Source organism: Canis lupus, chromosome 29 (genome assembly GCF_011100685.1).
Source record: "Canis lupus familiaris isolate Mischka breed German Shepherd chromosome 29, alternate assembly UU_Cfam_GSD_1.0, whole genome shotgun sequence".
Taxonomy (NCBI): Eukaryota; Metazoa; Chordata; class Mammalia; order Carnivora; family Canidae; genus Canis; species Canis lupus.
In genome coordinates, this window is record NC_049250.1 from 15,677,513 (window position 1) to 15,702,073 (window position 24,561).

Here is a 24,561-nt window from a genome sequence, read left to right on the forward strand (position 1 = left end):
AGTATCATGGCCCCCTTCCGAGACTTCTATACTTCAGCCTTTTTAACAGAGAAAGAACAAGTGTACATAAGCTACAAGAGATTTAAATTTTAGAAGGCACTGTTAAAGTATACTCCCTTCAATTCAGTGGCAGGAAATCCTGGTCAGAACTTTCCAAACTCCTTTCCACACTTCTCCATAGCTACCACCTTGCCTAATAACCTCACAAGCTCAGTGCCCATCATCTCTTCTGACTAGAATAGCCCTTTGCTCTAAATAGAAGAGCCACTCTCTTAAAAGGATAATTTCATTTCAGAGCATTTTTAATCTATAGTTTCTGAGTAACAAATGTCTTGGCACACTGTACTAATAATTTAACTTATGAAACTACTTGTGCCTGAGTTAATGCAATGTCCTAAGTGACCAACTTGTGTTTTAGAAACGGTTTACTGACCTGAACTAATTTAGACAACTATATTTCCATGCACTAGTCTGAGTTTCATAGGCTAAGTTTACAGATATTTTATATCAAAGTTTGAGTTGAAGAAGAAGATTGGCAAATACCCTGGAAAAGACAATGTTAGACATTGGAATCACAATGCCATCAAGAGAGGCAGAGAAAAATTAAGAAAGATGGGCAAGGAAAAAATATCTAAATACCTTTTAAATGAGATTTGAAAAGGAGATGGAGGAGCAATGAGGTGTAAAGATAAGACAAAGGCAAACTTTCAGATTTCCAGATAAACAAGCAGACATCATTCACACCCAGTGAGCTACATGACGCAGAGAGGCCATCAAACCTCAAGAAGCAATGCTCCCATCTCACACGTTAATTATACGAGGAAGTCTAGTCCTTGTCTGCCATACAGCTAGTTAGATTTCTAGTTTTCCATCTCACTGCTCTAAGGAATCATTTATGTTGGCTCAAGCCACCAGAGACTAATGGATATTCCCCACTCCATAAACCAGCAGCCATATTCATGTGTTTCTATAGAGAGACTGAGGAGGGAAACTTGTATTTAAGGTCTGTATAACCAAAACTATCATTCACCAACAACACTGATAGTAATACACTCTCACAGGTAAATCAAGTGGAGCCATATATTTCTAAAGGGCTGGTCACTTTAATACTTATGTAAATATTTATCAGGTCTGGTAATAAGTGAGTACAAAGCTACACCAGCTATGAGAAAGAAACTCCAAATTGCATTGGGACTAATCCCTGTGTAATAACAGATTTGAGAAAACCTACCTTGACCTTCTGGTCTGCTAAGGTACCTAGAACAAAAAAGTATATCTGGCTGCTCAGGATCCAGATCTGATTAGAAAGTTGAATAAGATTTCCTGCAGCTACTTCCTCTTACCAAAACACAAACAAACAAAAGCAAAAGTAGCAAAAACAAAACAAAAATAAATAAATAAAACCCTTTTTATAATTTAATTATTCATTTTCCTATCAAGGAAAAGTACTATTAATACTCAGATTTTAACTCATAAAGATTTAAAGTAGCACCAAAGGAGTAGGCAGGAAAAAAAGAAGGAAAACAATTAGTTAATTTTTCTCATGTTTAAAAGATGCAAAAAGAAAATCAAAATTATTAATAACTCCATTTGACTGACTAAAAAGTTTAGTCACTGATTAAAGCTGAGTATATCAAGGTTAACCCAAGACATGAGGCACTCAATGATTCCATCTTCCATTCAAGTGAGTAGAACAGTCACACTTAAAAAATAATAGAAGGCCAAATCATACAATCTTTTTAAGATTTTATTTTTAAATAATCTCTATGTCTAACATGGGGCTCAAATTCACAACCTCAAGATCAAGAGTCCCACACTGTAGGGACTGAGCCAGCCAGGTACCCCCTAAATCGTACAATTTTTAATTAAATTCCAAGCACCATAAAATTAGTACCAGAATAAAATGAATTGTTGGTTATTCTGGCTCCATCCCAGTAAAGTTCAGATGTTTATGCTTGTGGCTGTTTGTTTCCATATTTGCTTGTCTTTTGCAGGTTTTCTTGTTGTTGCTGCTGTTATCTACCGAGATAAGCAAATTCAAGGATAATGCTGACTGGAATCTTGCTTTGTAGCCTAAAACTTATAGGTTAGCCTAATCAAATTTACTTGACAATAAATCCAGAAGTTCAATTGTTGTGATCCTCTTACGTACTCAGAATTCTGCAGAAAACTAGTCTCAGGTGAAAGCATTTAACTTATCTATTACAGAACAAACTCGAGTGTTTCAATGAAATGATATGATTCTATATTGTTCTATGCCTGAATCAACATGGAAGGAATTGCATCTCTCTTAACAAGGATTCTCTGTAATCAAGAGTCATTTACCCAGCACTGTGGAGAAATATTGTTTTTGTTGGTGGATGGAAGTGACAGATGACACTTATCTTTCCTTTAATAAAATCTGTCGTGAAAAAAAAATCTGTCGTGAACAGGTTAATCATCATTTTTAAAAAGACAGAATACCTCCTTTTATTTTCCCTTCCTTAATATAATAAATGAAAACTTCACTTTTTATTCCATCTAGTTCTTAAAGAAAGCTGCAAGATAGAAACCATGAGAATAAAAGCTCTATGGTAGCTGTGAAAAACAGCAGTCTAGCAGCCACTGGAAGAAACAGAATGAGTTTGGAACTCCCTTAAAAGATCTGTCCCCACAGAACGGTCACCATTTGATCTGTCTTGTGGTTCACTTAAAAAGCTCCATTCAGGGCTTGTCTTTATTTGACATGACTCAGAACTTGCTCTGTGCAAACAGATCTATCTACAGGGCATTTGTCAAAGACAATCAATGGCAATTGTTTAATTTTGCTGCCACCTGAGACAGCATTACCAACTGGGGCTAACAAAAGGCTGACCAAAATACTTAAAATGAAAAACTGGGGAATAACATGTCCATACAGGTTTTGAAAGTTCTGAAATATTCCTGGCAAGCAAGAAGATCATGTGTAAGAACATGGTTGTGTGTACACCCAGGGCTGTGCATATGCTCAGAAAATATCTCAGAAGGCCAGAATCTCATACCTGGCTTACCTTGAGACCCCGCTCAGGCAAAAAATAAAAGCTAAGGCAGAGTTGTAAATAACTTGTAATAGCATTGAAAATATGCCCAACACACACACACACACACACACACACACACACACACACATCTATTAGCAAAGGCTGGAAGCCTTACTGACTCAAGGCTTTTAAGGAAATCTCTGTCCATTCATTAACTTATCACTAAGGTAATCAAGCAGAGACATCAGTGACTATATACAGTTTTACAGACTTTACACATACTTTACAGAATAGGCCAAAATCACTAAATAAACAAGTAAAAGGCAAGAACAAAAACTCAGGTTGGGGGAGTACAGAGGGACGTCACTTTCAGAATTGCCACATAACATTATACTGAGTGTCCAGATAACAACTACAACAAAGAATAAACAAGACATGCAAAGAAAGGGAAAATATGACCCACATGTAGGAAAAACATCAGTAGTAGAAACTTTCCAAGGAAGCCTACATGTTGAACTTACTAGGAAAAGACTTTAAGGCAGCTATCATAAATACATTTAAAAAACTAAATGAAACTATGTGTAATAAATTAAGGAAAATTATGAGAGTAATACCTCATAGAGATCATCAATAATACATAGAAATGAAAGGAATAAGAAAGAAGGGGAGGAGATAAGGAAGAGAACAAAGAAGGAGGGAAAGGAGGAAAAAAAAGATGAGGGAGGAAGAAGAGGAGGAAAAAAAGAACCAAATAAATACTCTAGGGTTTTAAAGTACAATAATGGAAGTGAAAATTTCATGAGAAAGACTCAACAACAGATTATATCTGACAGAAGAAAAAATCACAAAATTGAAGAGTGATTGAGGTTATATAAACTGAGGAATAGTAAGAAAAAAGAATGAAGAAAAATTAACAAAGACTCAAAGACCTTTGGAATGTCTTCAAGCATACCAACATACCAATCATGAGAGTGAGTCTCAGAAGAAAAGGAAAGGCTGAGAATGAATGTTTGAAGAAATAATGGCCAAAAATATCCTAAATTTGATGAAAAATATTAATATGCATGTCTAAGAAGCTCAAGAGCCTAGGATCAACTTAAAGAGATACACACCTAAATATATCATAATCAAACTGGCAAAAGACAAAAAAGAATCTTGAAAACAGCAAGAGAAAGGTGACTTATCATGTACATGGAATCCTTAATAAGATTAAAACTTGACTTCTCATCAGAAACCATGGAGGCTGGAAGGCAAGAGAATATTGTTGCAAGGGTCTAAAGTTGCAAGGTTCTAAAAGAAAGATTGTCAATCAAGAATTCCATATCCAGAAAAACTATCTTTCAAAAATGAAAGATAAATTATAACATTCCCGTAACAAAGACTCTCTCCTTGACCAAACTTCTGACCCCTCTTCTCAATTAGGCCTAAACCTTGATCTGCTTTTAACAAGAATCCTAAGTCAGTATAGCAAGAATCTCCCTACTCTTGATGTCTCTCTCCTCTTAGTAATTTTACATCTACTGGTACCTTCACTCAGCTTGTTAGCTATAAATACCCATTTGTCCTTGTTGTATTCAGAGTTAAACCCAAACTCTCTCCTCTAGTGAAATATTCTCCCTATTGCAACAGTCTTGAGTAAAATTTTCCTTACTATTCTAACAATTTGTCAGGACAATTTTTCTCTTTATAACCAAATGAACAAAACCATAGATAATTTGTCACAAGAAGGCAAACCACACAATAAATACTAAAAGGAGTCCTTCAGGCTGAAATAAAAGGCCAATAGATAGTAATTCAAATACACATGAAAAAATTAAGAGCACCATTGAAGTTAAATAGGAAAATATAAAAAGTAGCATAAATGTATTTTAGTTTGTAATTCCTTTTTTCTCCTAATTAAAAAGATTACATAAAAATATAATTATAAAACTTTTGGTGTGTTATAACAAATAAAGATGTAATTTATATAACAAAAATTATACAAAGAAGGCAGGTGGGAACAGGACCACACTGGAGCAAAAAAAATTGTATGCTATAAAAATTAGTTGGTATTAATATAACTAGATTATTTTAAATTAAGTGTTAATTATATTCCTCAGGACAAACACTACTAAAGTAACTCAAAGCACATAGTGATAAAAAAAATAACAGAATTAAAATGACATGCTAGGGAGTATCTACTTAACATAGCAGAATATACAGAAAACAAACAGCAAAATGGCAGATATATATCCTACCTTACTGATTATTACATCAAATGTAATGGACTAACCACAATAATCAAAACACAGAGATTGCCAGATAATTTTTTTAAATGATCTGATTATATGCTGTCTACAAGAGACTCATTTTAGAAACAAATGAGTAAGAAATAAGATACAAGAAAGTAAAAAGTAAAAGGATGGAAAAACATACACCATTAGAACAGTAGCCAAAAGAGAGCTATGTATGTATTAGACAAAATGGGCTTTAAGACAAAAGTTGTTACAAAAGAGAATGAAAGGTATTTTATAATGATTAAAAAAATTAATATGTCAGGAAGACAAAACAATTGTAAACATATATACCTAACAAAATCCCAAATCCACTAAGCAAATATCAGCATAACTAAAAAAATAAATAGAAAATTAAACAGTAATAGCTGGAGAATACAATATTCTACTTTTAATAATGAATAGAACAACCAATAGATGATCAGCAAGGAAACTGAAGACTTAAGCAATACTATAAGCCAATTAGAATATATATCTATAGAACAGACCACCTAATAATAACAGAATATACATTCTTCTCAAGTATACATGAAATCTCAAGGATAGTCCATGTGTTAGATCCTTAAGACAAGTCTCAAAAAATGTAAATAGACTGCAATCATACAAAGTATATTCCCTGATCACAATGGAATAAAATTCAAAATCAATGACAGGAAGAAATTTAGGAAATTCACAAATATGTGGAAATTAAACAACACACTCCTAAGTAACCAATGGATCACAGAAAAAGTTACAAAGGAAATTGGAGAATATTTTAAATACTAAAAACAAAATACAATATTCTAAAACCTATGAATATGGCTAAGGCAATGCTAGAGGGAAAATTACAGCTATAAACACTTATATTTAAAAAGAAAAATGATCTCAAATTAGTAATCTAGTCTTTCACTTTAAGAAACTAGAGCCCTGGGATCAAGCCTAGAGTTGGGCTTTCTGCTCAGCAAGGAGTCTACTTCTCCCTTTCCCCCTGCCCCTCCTCCTCTCCCACATTGTACTCTCTTGCCTATGCTCTCTCTCTCTCAAATAAATAAAATACTTTAAAAAAAAAAAAAAACGCTATTTTGTTTTTCTTTCTCTAAAATTTTAAGCAAACAAGAGATAGGAAATAATAAAAACTGAGTGGAAATAGATGGAATAAAGAATGGAGAAACAATAGAGAAAAGCAACAAAATCAAGTTGTTCCTTTGAAAAGATTTTTTTAATTGGTAAAACTTTAGATAGAGCCAAGAAAAAAAAAAGATTAAAATTGCTAAAGCCAGAAATGACAGTAAATTAGATCACTATCAACCTCACAGTAATAAAAACAATTATAAGGAAATAGTAGGAACAGATGTATGCCAATAAACTAGACAACCTAGATGCAATGGACAAATTCCTAGCAAGACACAAACTATCAAAATTGACTCAAAAAGAAAAAAAAAAGAAAATCTGAATAAACCTACAACAAATAAAGAGATTATATGAGTGTGGTTGTCACAATAATGGCACCCCAAAAATGTTCAAGTCCTAATATCCTAAACCCATGAATTTGTTAGGTTATATGGCAAAGGAGATTTAAGATTACACAAAGAAGTAAGGTTTCTAATAAAATGACCTTGAAACAGGGAGATTACTCCAGATTATCTGTGTAAACCCAATTTAATCACAAATCCTTAAAGTGGAAAAGAGAAGTAAAAGAGGATGTCAGAGGATGCAGGTGAGGAAAATTCAAACCACTGTTGCAGCTCTAAAGATGGAGGAGGAGGCCAAACACCAAGGAGTACAGGTAGCCTCTAGAAGCTGGAAAAAGCAAGCAATTATATTCTCCCATAAACCTTGTCAGCCCTGCTGGTACACTGATTTTAGCCCAGTGAAATTTGTGTCAGACTTCTAATAAATTTGCAAGATAATAGATTTGTGTTGCTTTACACCACTAAGTGTGTGGTTAAGTTTTTACAGCAGCAATGGAGAGCTAATGCAGGTTATGGCAATGAAAGTGGGGTTCTGATGCAACAAATACACAAATATGTGGCAGTAGCTTTTGAAATGGACTGTTGGCAGAGGTTGGAAAGTTTCTGAGAAGCAAGATTGGAAAGGCCTAGATTACCTTGAACAGACTGGTAGCAGAAATATTAACAACTCTGCTAGACAGGCCTCGGAAGAAATGAAGAAGTGTAGTAAGGAAAACATGCATCACCTTACAGAGTACCTAAATCATGTTGACAAACCTGCAAGAATGAGGGGAGAAAGAGTTAAAAGCAAAAAGGAACCAGGACTTGATGATCTAGGGAATTCTCAGCATTATCAGATTGCCAAAGATGCTAAAATTTAAGGGATGTACCTTCAGGAGAGAAAAAGCTGAGTGTGTGGCTGTATAAACTTTTGCTAATACCTCAGATCAATCAAAAGGTCAGAATATTCAGTCACATATCACAGAAGAGGCTCTTTGAAAAGATTAAGTTTGTGATTCATAAATCCCTTCAGCTGGCTCAGCAGAGGCCAAAAATAAAGATGGGATTATCTAAGAAATATTTTAGAGGATCCTCACCAATAATGGAGCAAATCCCATGACATACACATAAGACCCACAAGGATTTTGAGAATTTTAAATACTAGCAGAAACAATACCAGCTTGGACCCAAAAGGACAAAGAGAGTATGAAATGAAAGAAGGCTGCTAGACACCCAAAATTCTACAGGCATGAGTCATGCTAATAAAACTACTCAGCTGCAAAGATGCATTACCTTTCATAAATGAATGAATGAATGAATGAATGAATAAATAAATAAATAAATAAATAAATAAATAAATAAATAAATAAATAAAAAATAATTCTGAGGGTGTGGAACCAAGTGCCCAGAGAGTAGAGCCAAGATTTACAGAGAATTATTCCCAGGCCTTGAAACCCAATAGAGTTTTCCAGCTAGAAAAACTGCTTGGGACCAGTGACTCTTTTGTTCCTTCCATTTCCTTCCCTTTTGTACAGGAATGTCTGTAACTCTTAGGCTTGTCCCATCATTGTATTTGTGTGTGTAGATAATATGCTTTCTAGTTTCATAGATACACAGATGAAGACCAAATATGCCCTGGGATGTTTTATGAGAAGAACCTCACCCACAGCTAATTTTTATGATTTAAATTGATCATATTTGAGCTTTTGAGCTAATAATATTTAGAATAGATTGTGAAGTTTGAGTTGATACTATAATAGGTTGAGAATTTAAGACATGTGTTTATACAAAAACTTGTATAAAAAAAGTTCATAGGAACGTTACTGATGACAGCCAAAAAGTAGAAGCAATCTGAATGTCCATCAGCTGATGAAATGGATAAACAAAACATGGCGTATCCACACGATGGAATATTATTCAATCATAAAAAGAAATGAAGTTTCAATACATGCTACAACATAAATGAACTTTGAAAATATGTTAAGTGAAAGAAGTCAGACACAAAGGCCACATGTCTCATGATTCCTTATTTATGAAATGTCCAAAATATGAAAATCCATAAAAACAGAAAGTAGATTAGTAATTACCAAGCCAAATGACCGCTTTGGCTATGCAGTTTCTTTTATGGGGTTTCTCTCTGGAATTAGATAGTAGTAATAGATGTACAATTCTGTGAATATGCTAAAAAAAACATTGAATTACATACTTAAAAGAGTGAACTTTATGGTATATGAATTATATGTCAATAAAGCTGCTAATTTTTAAAAGTCATTTCTGAGTAATGTCTTCTTAGATGATAATCATGAAAACTTCTTTTAAGAATAAAAATTTCATGGGCAGCCCGGGTGGCTCAGCGGTTTAGCTCTGCCTTCAGCCTGGGGCCTGATCTTGGAGACCCGGAATCAAGTCCCACATCAGGCTCCCTGCATAGGGCCTGCTTCTCCGTCTGCCTGTGTTTCTCTCTCTGTCTCTCTCTCTGTCTCTCTCTCTCTCTCTCTTTGTGTGTGTGTGTGTCTCTCATGAATAAATAAATAAAATCTTTTTTAAAAATTTCATTATATCTTCCCAACACTAATTTCTTAACCTTCTTGAAGACTAAAAATATTAGGTTCCACTTTGTTTCTTTTTTTTTTTAAGATTTTATTTATTTATTTGAGAGAGAGAGTGAGAAAGAGCACAGAGAGAGGGGAAGAGAGAGAGAGAGAGAGAGACAGATTTCCCGCTGAGCAGGGATCCTGATGGGGAGCTCGATCCCAGGATGCCAGGATCATGACCTGAGCCAAAGGCAGATGCCCAACCGAGTGAGCCACCCAGGTGCCCTACTTTGTTCCTTATAATGCTTAAAACCCAGTTTTTCATTTATGTGTATTCAAAGCCATAAATGTTGAGTTTCTCATTTTCATTCATTCATTCAAGAAACATCTGTTGAGTGATGGGACCACACATAAAAATGCAGTAGTATAGCCTTTGTCTTCAAGAAGGCCCATAAAGGACTCGAAGAAATAAACATAAAATGTGTTGAAGTAAACAGGTACAAACTGCCAGTTTTGAAATGTGCCTCCTACCTTGGAGTATGTATGTATACTCTACCTTCTCTCACGTTATTTCAAATACTTATAATTATTCCTTAAATCCGATTCCACGCTTTACAAGAATATTTCCTCTGTAATTATACTCCTTCCTGCATTATCAGTTTTTCCCTCTCTTATAGATTATTCCCATTAGCATACAGACATGCACGTATTACTCTCATATCATTTTAAGTTTCTCTTGACCTCACTCCTCCCCTCCAGCTACCTGCTTTTCTTTCCTTCTTTTTACCACAAATCTCCTTGAAATGGTACTCAGTTACTTCCAATCTCTCCTCTCCTGTTTTCTCTTGAACACATCAGTTAGGTTTTTCATCCCCACTACATCACTGAAACTCCTCTTTTCAAAGTCACCAGTGATGCAAACACCACACATTTCAGGTTTTATCCCTACTTTCTACATACTCCAAGTTTCTTTTGCTCATATCTTTTCTCCCCAATCTCAAAATGTTGGAAAATCCTAGGGCTCAGGCACTGGCCCCCTTCTCTCTATCTACATTCATTTCCTATTTCATCATATGACCTTAAATAACATGCCCAAGTTTATATCTATAACCTGAACCTTTTCTCTGAACTCCAAGCCTATATACCCAACTGCCTATTTTATATTGCCAGTGAATGAATGCCTATTAAACATCTCAGACTCGGGATCCCTGGGTGGCGCAGCGGTTTGGTGCCTGCCTTTGGCCCAGGGCGCGATCCTGGAGACCCAGGATCGAATCCCACATCGGGCTCCCGGTGCATGGAGCCTGCTTCTCCCTCTGCCTGTGTCTCTGCCTCTCTCTCTCTCTGTGACTATCATAAATAAATAAAAAATAAAAATAAAAATAAAAATAATAAACATCTCAGACTCAACATGTCCAAAACAAGCTCCTGATATTTTCCCCAAAACAACTCCTCCCAAAATCTTCCACATCTCATTCAAAGTAACTACATCCTTACAGTCACTCAAGGCAAGGACTTTTTTTTTTTTTAAGATTTTATTTATTCATTCATGAAAGACACACAAAATGAGAGACAGGCAGAGACACAGGCAGAGGGAGAAGCAGGCTCCCCACAAGGAGCTGGACATGGGACTCGATCCTGGATCTCCAGGATCACACCCTGGGCTGAAGGCTGTGCTAAACCACTGAGCCACCCAGCTGCTCAAGGACTTTAACTCCTCTTTTCCTTCACTTCCTCCATCTGGATAATCAACAAACTCTATCAGCATTACTTTCAAAATACATCAAGAAACTGAACACTTCTCAACATCTTCACCAATCTGCGCCAGAGAGCACGTCTCTTCTAGCTTATTTCAATAACCTCCTAACCAGTTTCTCCCCTTCAGTCCTTTGCGGACGAGTCTAAAAACCCAGTTAGATCATGTTATTTCTGTACTCAAATCCTGCAAAGATGACCTAACTCACTCAAAGTCTTTACTGTGACATGAAAGACCCTATGTGACTGGGCTCACCATCGCCTCACATATCTCGTCTTCTGACACTCTCATCTATTACTTACTCCAGCCACATTGGCCTTCTTACAGTTACTCGAACATATCAAGAACACTTCTACATCACGACCTCTGTGCCTGCTGGACCCTCGGCCCAGGATGCTCTTCCCCTAGATAACTCCCTCACTGTGTTCAGATCTTTCTTCAAAATTCACATATTCCGTGAGGTTTTCCTCAGCCACCCTTCTAATTTCAATATCCTCTAGCAATTTATATCTTTTCTTCTAATTTATTTTTTTCCTACAGTTATCACTATATTTCATTCATATACCTTTTTTATTTTTTTAAAGATTTTATTTATTTATTCATGAAAGACACACACAGAGAGAGAGAGAGAGAGAGAGAGAGGCAGAAACACAGGCAGAGGGAGAAGCAGGCTCCATGCAGGCAGCCCAATGCGGGACTTGATCCTGGGACTCCAGGACCACACCCCAGGCAGAAGGCAGGCACTAAACCGTTGAGCCACCCAGGGATCCCCCATATATCTTTTTTAATCATCTGTCTCCTTCACTGGAATATAAGCTCCATGGGGGCAGAGATTCTTCTATTTAGTTCACAGTATACCCCAATGCATGAGTAAGAGTCAGGCTATAGGCAAGACACATGGTGCTAACAAATGAATTATTGAATGACTTATAAACGAAGGTATGCAGATGATATTGTTGTAACAAAGAAGAAAGAGAATGGAGTTCACAAAAGGAAGAAAATAATCATTTGTCCTTAGATATGATTATAATTTGTCTCTCATTATGACAAATTCCACAGCAATCTGATTCCTCTTCATCTTTCAAGCACCAATTCATGTTTCACCTTTTCTCTGAATTCTTCTCTGATAGTCCTAGTATTCTGGAATTCTCTTCCTTGTCCATTTCCCAAACCCTTACAATCAACATCAATCAGTTACCACTTAAAGGCCTTATATGGTACATTAGCAATATGCATGTGTTTGTGGCTAACCTTTCAAACTATTTCTCCAACTCTTTGTCATGTCTTTGAGAACATGACCCTCATCTTATATTTCTCTGTATATTCCAACACCCACCACTGAAAATTCATGTAATTTTGTTTGGTTGGTTTGTTTTGGCTGGATATGGGGGAGACAAGAACATCAGGATATTTTAAAATGTCAAGATTCACCAATGCTTAGAGCCCTAGGCACTCCTGGAGATCTCCCAGAAGAAATATCTCTGAATAACAGAGGAAGATGACCATGACAGGATTAGAGATGAAGCCCTCCTCTTTCTTCCCTGCCCCCTTCATTACTTTTTTAAATTGTGGAAGCACATATATAACAAAATTAACCACTTTAGCCATTTTTAAGTGTATAGGTCAGTGGCATTAAGTGTATCCACAATGTCATGAACAATCATCACCCTCTTTCTTATGTAAGCCTTTTTATGCCTGTCTCAGAAGTGGGTGAAAGATTTTCATACTCTAACTTACATAACACAATTACATCAATAGCAACCCCCCCCCCCAAATTCCTGGAGGCCAAAGCCACCCTTAGGTTTTTTTCAAGTTACCCCACTACTTTATGGGGCATAATTACCAAAAAAGGTCAATGTATATATCACTGAAAACTAGACAGGAATAAGAAACCACAAACAAACATCAAATAGTACTAATTGCAAATCTGGCAAATGACTTTTAAAACTATTCCAAATAAAGCTAAAGATAACCTCTGGCAATTTTATATCATAACCAAGAAAGCTTCAGTGCAACGAAGTTTGTTTTCATTACCCAAAGTTTACTTTATAACTCTACACATTGCAAGTACTCCACAACAAATAATTTTGCATAATAGATGTTTCCCCCTCATTCTTGTCCATTTAGCAGTTGTCCTCTCTACAAGCATTCTATGGCCCTAGGATCTGCATGCCAGATAAATGGAAAAAGGCAGCTGAGGCACTGTCACCAAACTCTTATTTCTCCGTTGGTCTGCCAGCAAGTAGTACTTTTCACTTTAATCATATTCCTCTTCCTCTCCCTGTCATAGTTTTTAATTCACAAGTCATCTCTTAAATACATACACATGAGTTCAAGGAAGTACACTGGGAGAGAGTGCCGTCTGCATGATACAGATGTACAGCGCAGTCCACCTCTGCCCAGTATGTCAGATAATATAGCACTTGAGAGCAAAGAGTTGCAGTCATCCAAGCTCAGTTCCCATGCCGTGTTCCACTGCACGCAGGGACTGCACAACTCAGGAAAGACACTGAACCTCTGAGCTTCAGTTCCAGCCATTATAAGGTGAGGAGCGATAGCAGGACTTACTTCACATGTCATTTGCAAAGATTTAATGCAATAAATGAATGTAAAGCATTAAATTCTGTGTCTCTAACAAGGTAAAATGAGTAACGACAAGCAACATTTATTACTATTATTTTCATGTAACAGAAAGAAATACAATGGCTGCAAAAACAAAGATGAATCACTACTCCTGAAGTGGCAAAAATAAATTTTAAACTGAAAATAAATTTTTCCTTCACTTATGAGCTGGAGGTGAGGAAGAAAAAAAACAAAACTTTGCCTAAGAATTCAAAGCTTTCACCAGTTCTTTGTATCACATACCCTAAGTCCTTTGTACAGAATAACCCAGGGAAAGGTGAGGTCAGGAGCTCATGCAGATGGGGAGGCTTAAATGAATCTAAACTATGTAATAAATGAGCAGGAATTTGGGGAGTTGTTCATGGGTAGCTCCAAAGTTTCAGGGGCCCTAGAAACTTGGAAAAGAGGGGGTAATGAGCCCTCTCTCTATGAAGAGAAGCCGACAATATTTCAATAGTTTAAGATCCACAGGCAGGCCATGGCAGTAAAAGGTGATCCAGGATGGAAAGTGGTTCATAAACTATTTTTGGAAAAATCATTTCTGATTTTGGAGTTGTTCCTATTCTGAGCTGCAATGACCCCATTTTCCTTAAAACCTTCCTAATAATGTGTCATGCACAGTACCTTGTCAGTGGTGATTTGGGCAATGTAGAAGCCCGGCTGAGTCACAGGCAGAGTGCTGTGGGGGGGTGAGGGGGGAGGGCAGGAGCCCACGGAGAGGAGGCTAGTGAGAAGATGAAACTGAAGAACTAGCATGAGTTAACAGCAAAAAAGGGAGAGACTGTAAGTTCTACCAGGAATCTTTGGAAATATAGGGAAGAACTATGGACTTCCAACATTTGATGTAGTGCTCGCTTCGGCAGCACATATACCAACATTTGATGTGATGAAAGCTTCAGTGTCTCTGTTTGAAATAGAGGTTAGGGCAGCCCGGGTGGCTTAGAGGTTTAGCACTGCCTTCAGCCCAGAGTGTGATCCTGGAGACCCAGGATCGAATCCCACATCGAGCTCTGTAAAGGGAGCCTGCTTCTCCATTTGCCTGTGTCTCTGCCCCTCTCTCTCTGTGTGTGTCTCTCATGAATGAATAAATAAATAAAATCTTTAAAAAAAAAAGAAAATTATGAAAGCTGGTGGACATAGGGTCTTCTGATGACAATTACTAACTCAAATACCTATTATTAACTTAAAAATTTTATGTAATTTTACACCTAGATGTAGACCAATCCAAAGTTAGAAAGAAACCAAAGTTAAGAAGAGGAAGTTAAAATTACAATGATACTTTACTTAAACTATACAAAAATGGTGATTATCTTATCAAAACTCTTACAGTCAAATAAGTGCAAAAAGTATGAATCAGGGCTAAGAAATATCTTAAATATGTTTTATCACATATTGACATGGGAATCAGCCCAAGTAAATGTAAATGCCAATCTTGCTCCTCACTGTGTGAGTGGAAAATTTACTCAAGCTCTCAGTGTTTCATGAGTCTCATCCGTCTGTGAGAGGTAAGGGGCCCTGCTGTATTAGACTCCATTCTCACACTCTTTCCTCACCATTCAGGTGAGCATCCTCCATTCCTGATGCTGTCTGTTCCTCTAGCCTCCTTGGGTTTTGAGGACCCTTCAAAATCTCCTGTTGAATTTTTGGACATTAGCATTCCTCAAAAGTCTGGGCCTCATTTATTCAGTTTCAACAGCTCCTTCACTCTTGTCCTGGATGTGGACTTTCTGCTCCAGCCACCAACCCTGTCACTGCTCCTTCTCATGCCCATAGCCACAAATGCCAGCCTCCAAGAATTAGTGGAGATTTGGCAATAATAATACCAACTGCTAGGTTCCCATGATAATCAGATGAGATCATCTCTACAAAAGTTCTATATAAAACTAAAGTATTAAAATATGATTTTGGGGGGCACCTAGGTAGCTCAGTAGATTAAGTGTCTGCCTTTGGCTCAGGTCATGATCTTGCAGTCCTGGGATCGAGCCCATATTGGGTCCCTGCTCAGTAGGAGGTCTTCTTCTCCCTCTCCCTCTGCCCTTACCCCCTCTCAAATATAAATAAGTCTTTAAAAATATTTTATTTGTTTAAAGATTTTATTTATTTATTCATGGGAGACACACAGAGAGAGGCAGAGACATAGACAGAGGGAGAAGCAGGCTCCCTGCTCAACTACTCAACCGCGGAGCCACTCAGGCATCCTTAAAAATATTTTTTAAAAGAACATGATTTCGTATTAGTAGTCATAGAAAGATACCTAAATAATCCACGTTATAGTATTAAATTCTCTAGAGCTTGGATTTTTTTTTCTTTTTCTTTTTTCTTTTTCTTTTTTTTTTTTTTTTTTTTGTGCCTATCTATATATTGTTGCTTTCAGTTACTATTTTTCTTGTGATGATGTTGGGATCAGCCTGAAACATGTAAGCAAAAACACTGTCTTTATTTACCAACGTATCTGCCTGTAAAAGCAAATAGATGCAAATATAAGAACAGCACACTTTAAAATGTTATCATTAGGATGCCTGAGTGGCTCAGTCGGTTAAGCATCTGCCTTTGGCTCAGGGATGGAGTCTTGCATCAGGCTCCCTGCTCAGCAAGGAGTCTGCTTCTCCTCTCCCTCTGCCCCTCCCATCTGCTAGTGCATTCTCTCTCTCTCTCTCTCTCTCTCCCTCCCTCCCTCTTTCTCTCTCTCTCCCAAATAAATAAAATCTTAAAATTAAAAAAAATAATAAACAAAAATCCCAAAATGTTATCACTACTATGGAGTACTGCAGATGTTTAAAATATGAAAAACTGTGATAAACTTCATTTAATTATTCCCATAGTTGAGGATAATTCCCAAAGTACATCTACGAGTTAGTTCCAAATTCCCTGCATATTTACAACAATATGTAAAACTTGGCTCTACAGGGCTCCTGAGAGGTCTCAAACTCTCCCCATGGAGTCCCATTAGCATTCCTCATAGAGGCTGTGGTCTCCTCCCAAGGGAGGGGCAAGACAATTCAAATTGTCTCAGCTACCTTTCTCTTCCCAAGGCTGCACTGACCTACAATACTCCTTTCCCTCTCCTTTCTTTTCCTAACCTCCACCTCATCTCTTTTATAATTATTCTCTCCAGAAATCTCTTTAAGCTCTTAGCACCTTAGCCCAGACCTAAGTTCTGCTGGGGAGTACCAGGTGCCAACTAATTTGGTAGCTATAACTGAACAATTGAGGTTTGTGTAAAGTTAATGTACTGAGACACTGTAAATAAGAAACAGAATTCTACCAACCATTAAAAGTTAAATCATGGGGGACCTGGGTGGCTCCATTGGTTAAGCGTCTACCTTTGGCTCAGGTCATGATCCCAGATCTCAGTAGGGGCTCTGCTTCTCTCTCTCCCTCTGCCACGTCCCGCCCTCATGCGCACGCGTGCTTGCTCTAGCTCTCAAATAAATAAATATCTTTATTTGTAAAAAGTTAAATCATTATTTTAAAACTGACAAGGAATTTAGTATTAAATTCATTACTGGAATAAGAAATAGTCGACACAGCAATTGCAGATGGAAATTGCAAGCACTTTATGTTAAGTAGATTCTTCTGGACTCTAGTTAGCCAGCTTCTTTAAAGCTGTCTTTCATATCCAAACACTGTCCTATCCGTCAGTTACAGTCACTTGCTGGCTCAGTCACAAAAGCTCCCTGTCATCTCTGGACAGGATTTTGACAGCTTCCAGAGCATCAGTTCTGTCAGTAACACTTATTTCTCTTCAACCTACATAAGATTATATTAATTTAACCAGGCTAGAGACATTCTCTTTCTGTTAAGATCAACCTTGAGGCCAGACCTGTCCTCACTCTGAGTTTTCCTGCAGGGTCCTTTTCAAAGGCTCTCCCTCTCGCTCCCTCTCAGTCGCTTTAGTCAGTGACTCAGTTTTTGAGAGCCATGCTATAGAACACAAAAATGTTTTTCTCAGTTGACACTCCATTAACTTTGGAGGTGAATTATTTTAGAGGTGTGCTTCTGCTAAAAATTGTAACTGGCACATTCAGGTCAATTATGGCCCTTCTATCTATCTTGACATATTTCTCTCTCAGGCAGTAAGAACTGCCACCTCTCTCAGAATACACTTCTCAGAAAGTATCTCAGCAGGTGACTGCCTGGGCTGCTCAGGTCGGGGAGCATTCCAAGCTACCTCTTCAAAGAACCCCCTCACTTGCTTTGCTTACCTTTCACGAATTTCTCACATACATCATAAAAACTCACACAACACTCAAGGTATATCGTGGTTATTTTCTACAGGTAGGATACTACAGGACTTCTCGTTGATTTATGTAGAAATGACATGAATGTGTTAGTATTTGCTGTCTACTTTTGCTAACGTGACTATAAGAGGAAAAAAGAGATTGAAATACAGGTGCTAAACATCCCACTCCTTCCTCTTTTTTCTCTGGAGTCCAACTAAATCACATTCTCAGATTTTCTCGCCAGGCTGGTGTATTAGGTATATTACAGTAAGTTGTTTACCATAGAGACTCCCAAATACAATATAGAAGTTATTGTTCCTCTCTCCCAGAATAACCTGAAGAGATAGGCAATTCTGGGGGTTGATAGCTCTGTTCCAAGAAATCATCCAGGCACCCACATTCTTTCTATGTTCTTATCCTTCTGTGTCCAAGGGTGTTGCCCTTATCCCCATTTTTAGAGCTGACTAACCACACCAGTCTGCAAGAAGGAGAAAGTAGACTAGTACATGTGACTTCTGCTCATATGCCACTGGCCAGAGGCGGGAGAATGTGGTCTAGTTGGACAGCCATGTGCCCACTTAAATTCAGGAATTCTTTATCTGAAGGAAGAACTGAAGGAGGGAATTGATATGGGGTAGGGGACAATTAGAAGTAATTTGTGCCATTTCCAGTTCAGATTTAAGCTTAGAGAATGTCAGGTTCACCCAATCTAGGCACAAAGACTATATATTTCTCATGCCAGATCCTTGAGAAGCCTTTGCTACTGGTGCAGTGCTAATATCGTCAACTAGAATCTTTTTTAAAGACTGTATTTATTTATTTATTTATCTGAGACAGAGTGAGAGATATTGCACCAGCTGGGGGGACGGTTTGGGGGGGGGGGGCAGAGGGAGAACTAGATTCACCATCAACCAGGGTGCCCCCACGCAGTGCTCTATCCCAGGACTCTGGGATCATGACCTGAGCTGAAGGCAGACGTTTAATCAACTGAGCCACGCAGGCAACTCTGGAATCTTATTTAGTCTCAAGCATTGTGCTAAATAATTTACATACACTAATTCATTTAGCCCTCACAGGAAACATATGAGGTGGATACTATCATTCCCATTGTAGAGATAAGTAGAACTTAATTTAGAGGAGTAAAGCAACTTTCCCAAGCTCAGACAGCCCAGTGGCAGAGTCAGAACAGGGTAGAGTGGGGTTGGTCACATGATTTGTAGGTAAATTTGAAGTAACCTAGATGGTTCAGCAAAGCTCTTAGCTAATAGAGATGAGATTGAAAACTAGTATTCCATGAAGAACTAGAGTCGAGACAGGGAACCAGAAGGAGGGCAGAAGGCTGTTCAGATTGGATGATGCACGTTGCCAGAGTTAAGTGGGTGAGCTATGTCCTTTTCTCACCAAGGCACTAAGAGAAGAGTTTGTTCTCCCTGTGGCCCACCAAATACTGAGTGGAGAAGTAACTTTTGCCATTTCCTGTTCCCACTCCCTGCATAGTGTCAATCAGTGTGTCCATGTTTTAGGGCTTAGAAGGGACTCTGCCTATATTCAGTCATTAGCCACATACATTGTGTATCATCCTTTAGTCCGAATCTGTCTAGGCTTTGGGAATATAGAGATGAACAGGAACAAAATTACCCCTTCTCTCACAGAATGCAAGGTCTCGCAGGGAAAATAGACATTGCATACTGTGCTCCCAATAATGTGTAACAAATGTAGTAGGGAAAGTACTAGCTCATGAGGGGCACCTTCTATCTGATGTCACGAGAGAGGAACCATTCCCAACCAGGAGGGAGGAGCCCAACGGTAATCCGGAGGGCAGGGCCCATTCTGCCTGGAGAAGTACTCTGTACTTCCGGCCACGCTACGCAAGTATTCCTGCTTCAAGCCGTGTTCTCATGCTTGCAAAAAGAAAGCAGAAGAGCTAAGAAAAAGAATCCGCCTTCTGTGGGGCACCTGGCTGGTGCAGTCGCTGGAGTGGCCTTGGTTTCGGCTCCGGTGGTGATCTCAGGGTCGTGAGATCAAGCCCTCTGTCCCGCAGCTTGGATTCTACTTGGTTTTTGTTTTAAAGATTTTATTTATTTACTCATGAGAGACACAGAGAGAAAGAGAGAGGGGAAGCAGAGACACAGGCGGAGGGAGCAGCAGGCTCCATGCAGGGAGCCCGACGTGGGACTCGATCCCGGGTCTCCAGGGTCACGCCCTGGGCCGAAGGCGGCGCTAAACCGCTGAGCCGCCCGGGCTGCCCTATCCTGGTTTTTCCTCTGCATATATCCCCCCATGATAAAGTTTTATTTCTGAATTAGGCACAGGAAGAGATTAACAATAAAACGGAATGCCAACTTCCCTTTCCGTCGTCACAGTTGCACAGATTTGTTCTTACCGTGGATCTTTGCAGCCTCAGCATACTATTTTATTTCTTTCCTTGTCAAGTCGGAAAGTTTCACTTTTTCACTTAAAAGAACCACTCTGTGGCTTCTCTCTGGCCTATCCTAACTGCCCCCCTCACTATTCTTCTGCTTTGGGACCATGATAAAGTAAAGGTTAGTGGCCCACAAGCGCTGCAACACCGAGGCAGCAGGTCCCATCCCCCAGGCCGGAGGGGGGCACGCAGTGCGCACGCGCGGGAAAGGGGCGGCTTCACTTCCCGGGCAGGATGCAGCAGATCCCGCGAGAGTTTGTCACGCTACTCGCAGGGCTGAGTGGGCACTTGGGTGGCTCAGTGGTTGAGCATCGGCCAACGGCTTGCGGCGGGAATCCCCGAGACCTGGGATCGAGTCCCGTGTCCGGCTCCCTGCAGGGACCCTGCTTCTCCCTCTGTCTGTGTCTCTGCCTCTCTCTCTCTGTGTGTCTCTCATGAATAAATACATAAATAAAATAATAATAATAGTAAATAATAACCAGTTGCTACCAAATGTTAGTTACAATCACTACTACTAATGAAAATAAAATGCAAGGATACTCGTATGTATCATCAGCCCAATTAGCACACCCCTTGAAAGTTTATAGGCTGAAATATGTCCGGCAAACATTCAGAGGATCAGAAACATATACTATCCTGAAAGAGAATAAGGTGATTGATAATGAACAGTCCTCTTGTCATTATTCACACAAGCCAAGACTGGAGCTGTTAGGTAAGGAACTGGGAAGGCTGCTCTGTGGGTGTCCCTGCAGGATGAACCCTCCTGATTGATTAGATCCATAATTAATTCAGCGCAGAGCAACCACAAAAGGTAAATAACCCATTGGCAAGAAGTAAGAAAGAGTAAAGAATTTAAGAAGTAATGCTGACATCTTCAGAGGGGTATGGTCTCCTTTTTGGAGGTATATTACATCCCCGATGGTGTTGCTGTACAATCACAAATACTTCGATCATTCCCTCAAGTACTTAAACTGTGTGTACTAGGTACTGGAAATGTCACAGTAACAAGGAGACACAGTCCTTGCAATATTAATCAATAGACATACAAATAAAGTTGTGATTATAAACTGCTAGCAAGGTTATGGAGGAAAGTTAAAAGAGTTTGATGAACATTTTAAGAGGAGAGTAGGTTAGATTAAGGGGCCAGGAGAAGTATTGCTGAAGAAGATGTTTAGGCCCCAAATGAATAGGAATAGGCCAGTAAAATGACAGGAGATGAGAATGGCAATAGACACTGAATGCAGAGGAGGATGGGATTTGAGAACCAAAGCCATAGAAGCAGAAATCATGCTCCTCTGTCAGCAGGGGTAGTGAGGTTACCTGTGTTCTGCAGTACCCCAGCTTCCCTGGCTGTGGCATGCTGAGAGGGTCATAAAATCTCTACCTCTCACTGTAGGTCATTAGACTCTTGGTGTTAAGTTGTTTTCTGTATTGAGGGTCAAAATGGGACAGAAAAAGTTGCAAACTGAACTCTGCGAAAGTTGTCATTGTGGCAATTCTTGAGGTTTCCAGGTAGAATTTATCATTAGATATTCTGGGTTCATACACTTTAACCACACTTCACTGTCTCACTACTGCTGTATTATAACTACATCTTTACAAGTTTTCTCTCCTTCTAGTTTGTGACATACACAGAAATCTTCTATTTTTATTTATATTACTAGAATCTAGCATACTACCTGGAAAAGAGTAACTCCTCTTTAAATGTATAATAAATAAATACATGAAAAAATAAGTCAATTATTCACTCATTAGGTTCTATAGATTTACAGTGTAATTTAAGGAGATATGGGTTTACATTCACTATTTTTATGTAAAAGTGTCTAAAGATAATAATTGATGAGAAATAGCTTCTTTGCTTTATTGGATGATTCGCAAAATTGTAGTAAAAGAAAAAAAAGAAGTAGAAAAATATGCTGATCCGGACATTAAGTATGCAATTATTTATTTTCTTATGGAAATGTCAATACATTATGAGGGTTAGTTAGATAAAGATACAAAGCCTTCTACCTCACTGCCTGACTTCAGAAATGAATGCATTCATCCTAAAAAAAAAAAAAAAAAAAAAAAAAGTCAGCACTAGGTTATTTTGTGCTCTCATCAAAAATGTGATGTTTTCAACTATAAAAGACTTATATTCCCAAACAAATGCTAAATGAATGCAATTCTCAAAATGTCCTATTTGGAATCACTACATCTTGTACAACAATACTAACCACCCAAAGTTGCTGAGAATCTTTTACCACTGACAATGGCTAGGTATCAAGTGTAATAGGACCAGACGCAGCAAACAAATTAAAATGTGTGTCTTTGTCAAATGACACTGTTTCGAGGAGTGTAAGTGACATGGCAATTAATGTCTGTGAACAGCTGGTTTTAAAGATTAAAGAAAGTGATTATTTTGCCCTGCCAGTGGACAGATCCACCTAAATGTGCTAAGATGTTGGCATTTTAAGATACATTTCCACGAAATACTGTGGATAAGTTCATGCTGTTTAGAAAAATTTAATACAGTCTTAACAACAGGAGAAGACCATTTTGAAGTATCACAAGAGGCAACCCAGAATTGCAATATATGAACCAGGAATTTTACATTGTTCTTTATATGGCCAGAGCCAAATTACAGACTTATCAAAGTAGGAAATTATTTGATTACAAAGAATAATTCAGATTCTTCCTGGATATGCTGCTTTTTTTATTTACATAATATTGGTCTTTAAAAATAAGGGTTCCTGCTCCTCCCTCTGCCTATGTCTCTGCCTCTCTCTGTGTGTCTCTCATGAATAAATAAATAAAACATAGATAGATAGATAGATAGATAGATAGATAGATAGATGATAGATAGATAGATAGATAGATAGATAGATAGATAGATAGATAGATAAAAGAAGTGAAGGGAAAACACATGTTTCCATTTTTTGGAGGACTGTCATGAGTTTTAACAGGAATGTTCCTCAAAATGGCTGTATGATCAGGGAGCCCTAAAACCATGAAGACAGACTATTTACAAAGTCCAAGTATCAACTTTTCTTTAAGCCAAAAATGTCACCACTGGCTGATTGGTATGGTGAGCTCCAGTTACCAAACCCATCACAGTAGAGCCTTGATGTCCCTAAGGGACGTGTCCAGTGACCTTCCAAATCTTAAGAACATTCAGGAACAGTAACACAGCACTGGCAATGGACGGTGTTTTGAAGGATATTTTCACAAAGTAACAACATTCGTAACTCCAAGATTTACTCCTTGGATGAGGTCAATTAATTCACATTGCAATATTTATTGAGGTTTTCTTTCAGAGATCAGATACCTCCAAATTAGTTTCACAACGTCCTTGACTCCCATTCACACTTCAGCAGATCTACAGGTTGAGGAATTACTTGCATATAGTTGAGTTTTCAGCTCTTAATCTCAGCTCAGGTCTTGATCTTGGGGTCATGGGTCTCGGCCTGGTGTCAGACTCTGACACCATGGTTTGTTTTTTGTGTTTTTTTTTAGAAAAAAAAACTGCTAAATCTGCCAGTGTAAATATTATAATTTATTTAATACATACAATATTTATATACATTTTTTAAAGGAATGATATACTCTAAACCTTCCTGAATTATTCCTTATTTGGGAAAATATGACAAAGACATTGCCCTGAGGTCAATCAAGAAATCTCAGACAATGCATGTCACCTTAACTCCCTTTCTTAGCAGGACGGCTGCTTTTTACATTTTTTTTTTTTTTAAACAAAATAACCTTTGGGGCACCTGGGTGGCTCAGTCAGTTGAGCGTCAAGCTCTTAGTTTCAGCTCAGGTTGTGATTTCATGGTCATGAGATTGCACCCAGAGTCAGGCTCCGTGCTGGGCATACAATTGACCTCGAATTCTCTCTCCCTTTGCACCTCCCTCTGCTCTCTCTCTCTCAAATAAATAAATCAATAAAGATCCTTAAAACCAAATAACTTTGCTTCTCCTCTTTATAGAGACAGGCTTATCCCCATATCTCAGGAGCCCAATAATAAATCCAAAAGCTCTCTCCACCACATTCCCCAGGAGGCTTAGGCTCCTTATGAAAATAAGTTTTCTAGTATATACAGTTATCTCAAAATTTTAAGGTACACTTGCCAACTAGGCCCCATCTATGCTACTTGTTGCATGAGAAAACACTAAAAAATGCAAGTAAATAATAAGTCATATTAAGTGTGATGACCTATTTTTAAGTACTTATGTGAAATGGATTACTTAGGAATTAGGATTTTGAGAACAAGTCATAACCTTGCTTATGAGTAAAGTGTTGTAATACCATAAACAAAAGTA

General features: G+C 38.2%; 1 long non-coding RNA gene across 3 annotated transcripts in view; it reads right to left on the reverse strand.

Annotated features, from left to right (window-relative positions):
* LOC102154401 overlaps positions 1–20,437 on the reverse strand; it is a 78,707-nt gene extending 58,270 nt beyond the window's left edge. For all 3 annotated transcript variants that reach the window (XR_005381026.1, XR_005381025.1, XR_005381028.1), the window contains exon 1: positions 20,221–20,437. This is a non-coding gene — a long non-coding RNA (uncharacterized LOC102154401). The remainder of the gene's footprint in view (positions 1–20,220) is intronic.
* Positions 20,438–24,561: the final 4,124 nt, after the last annotated feature.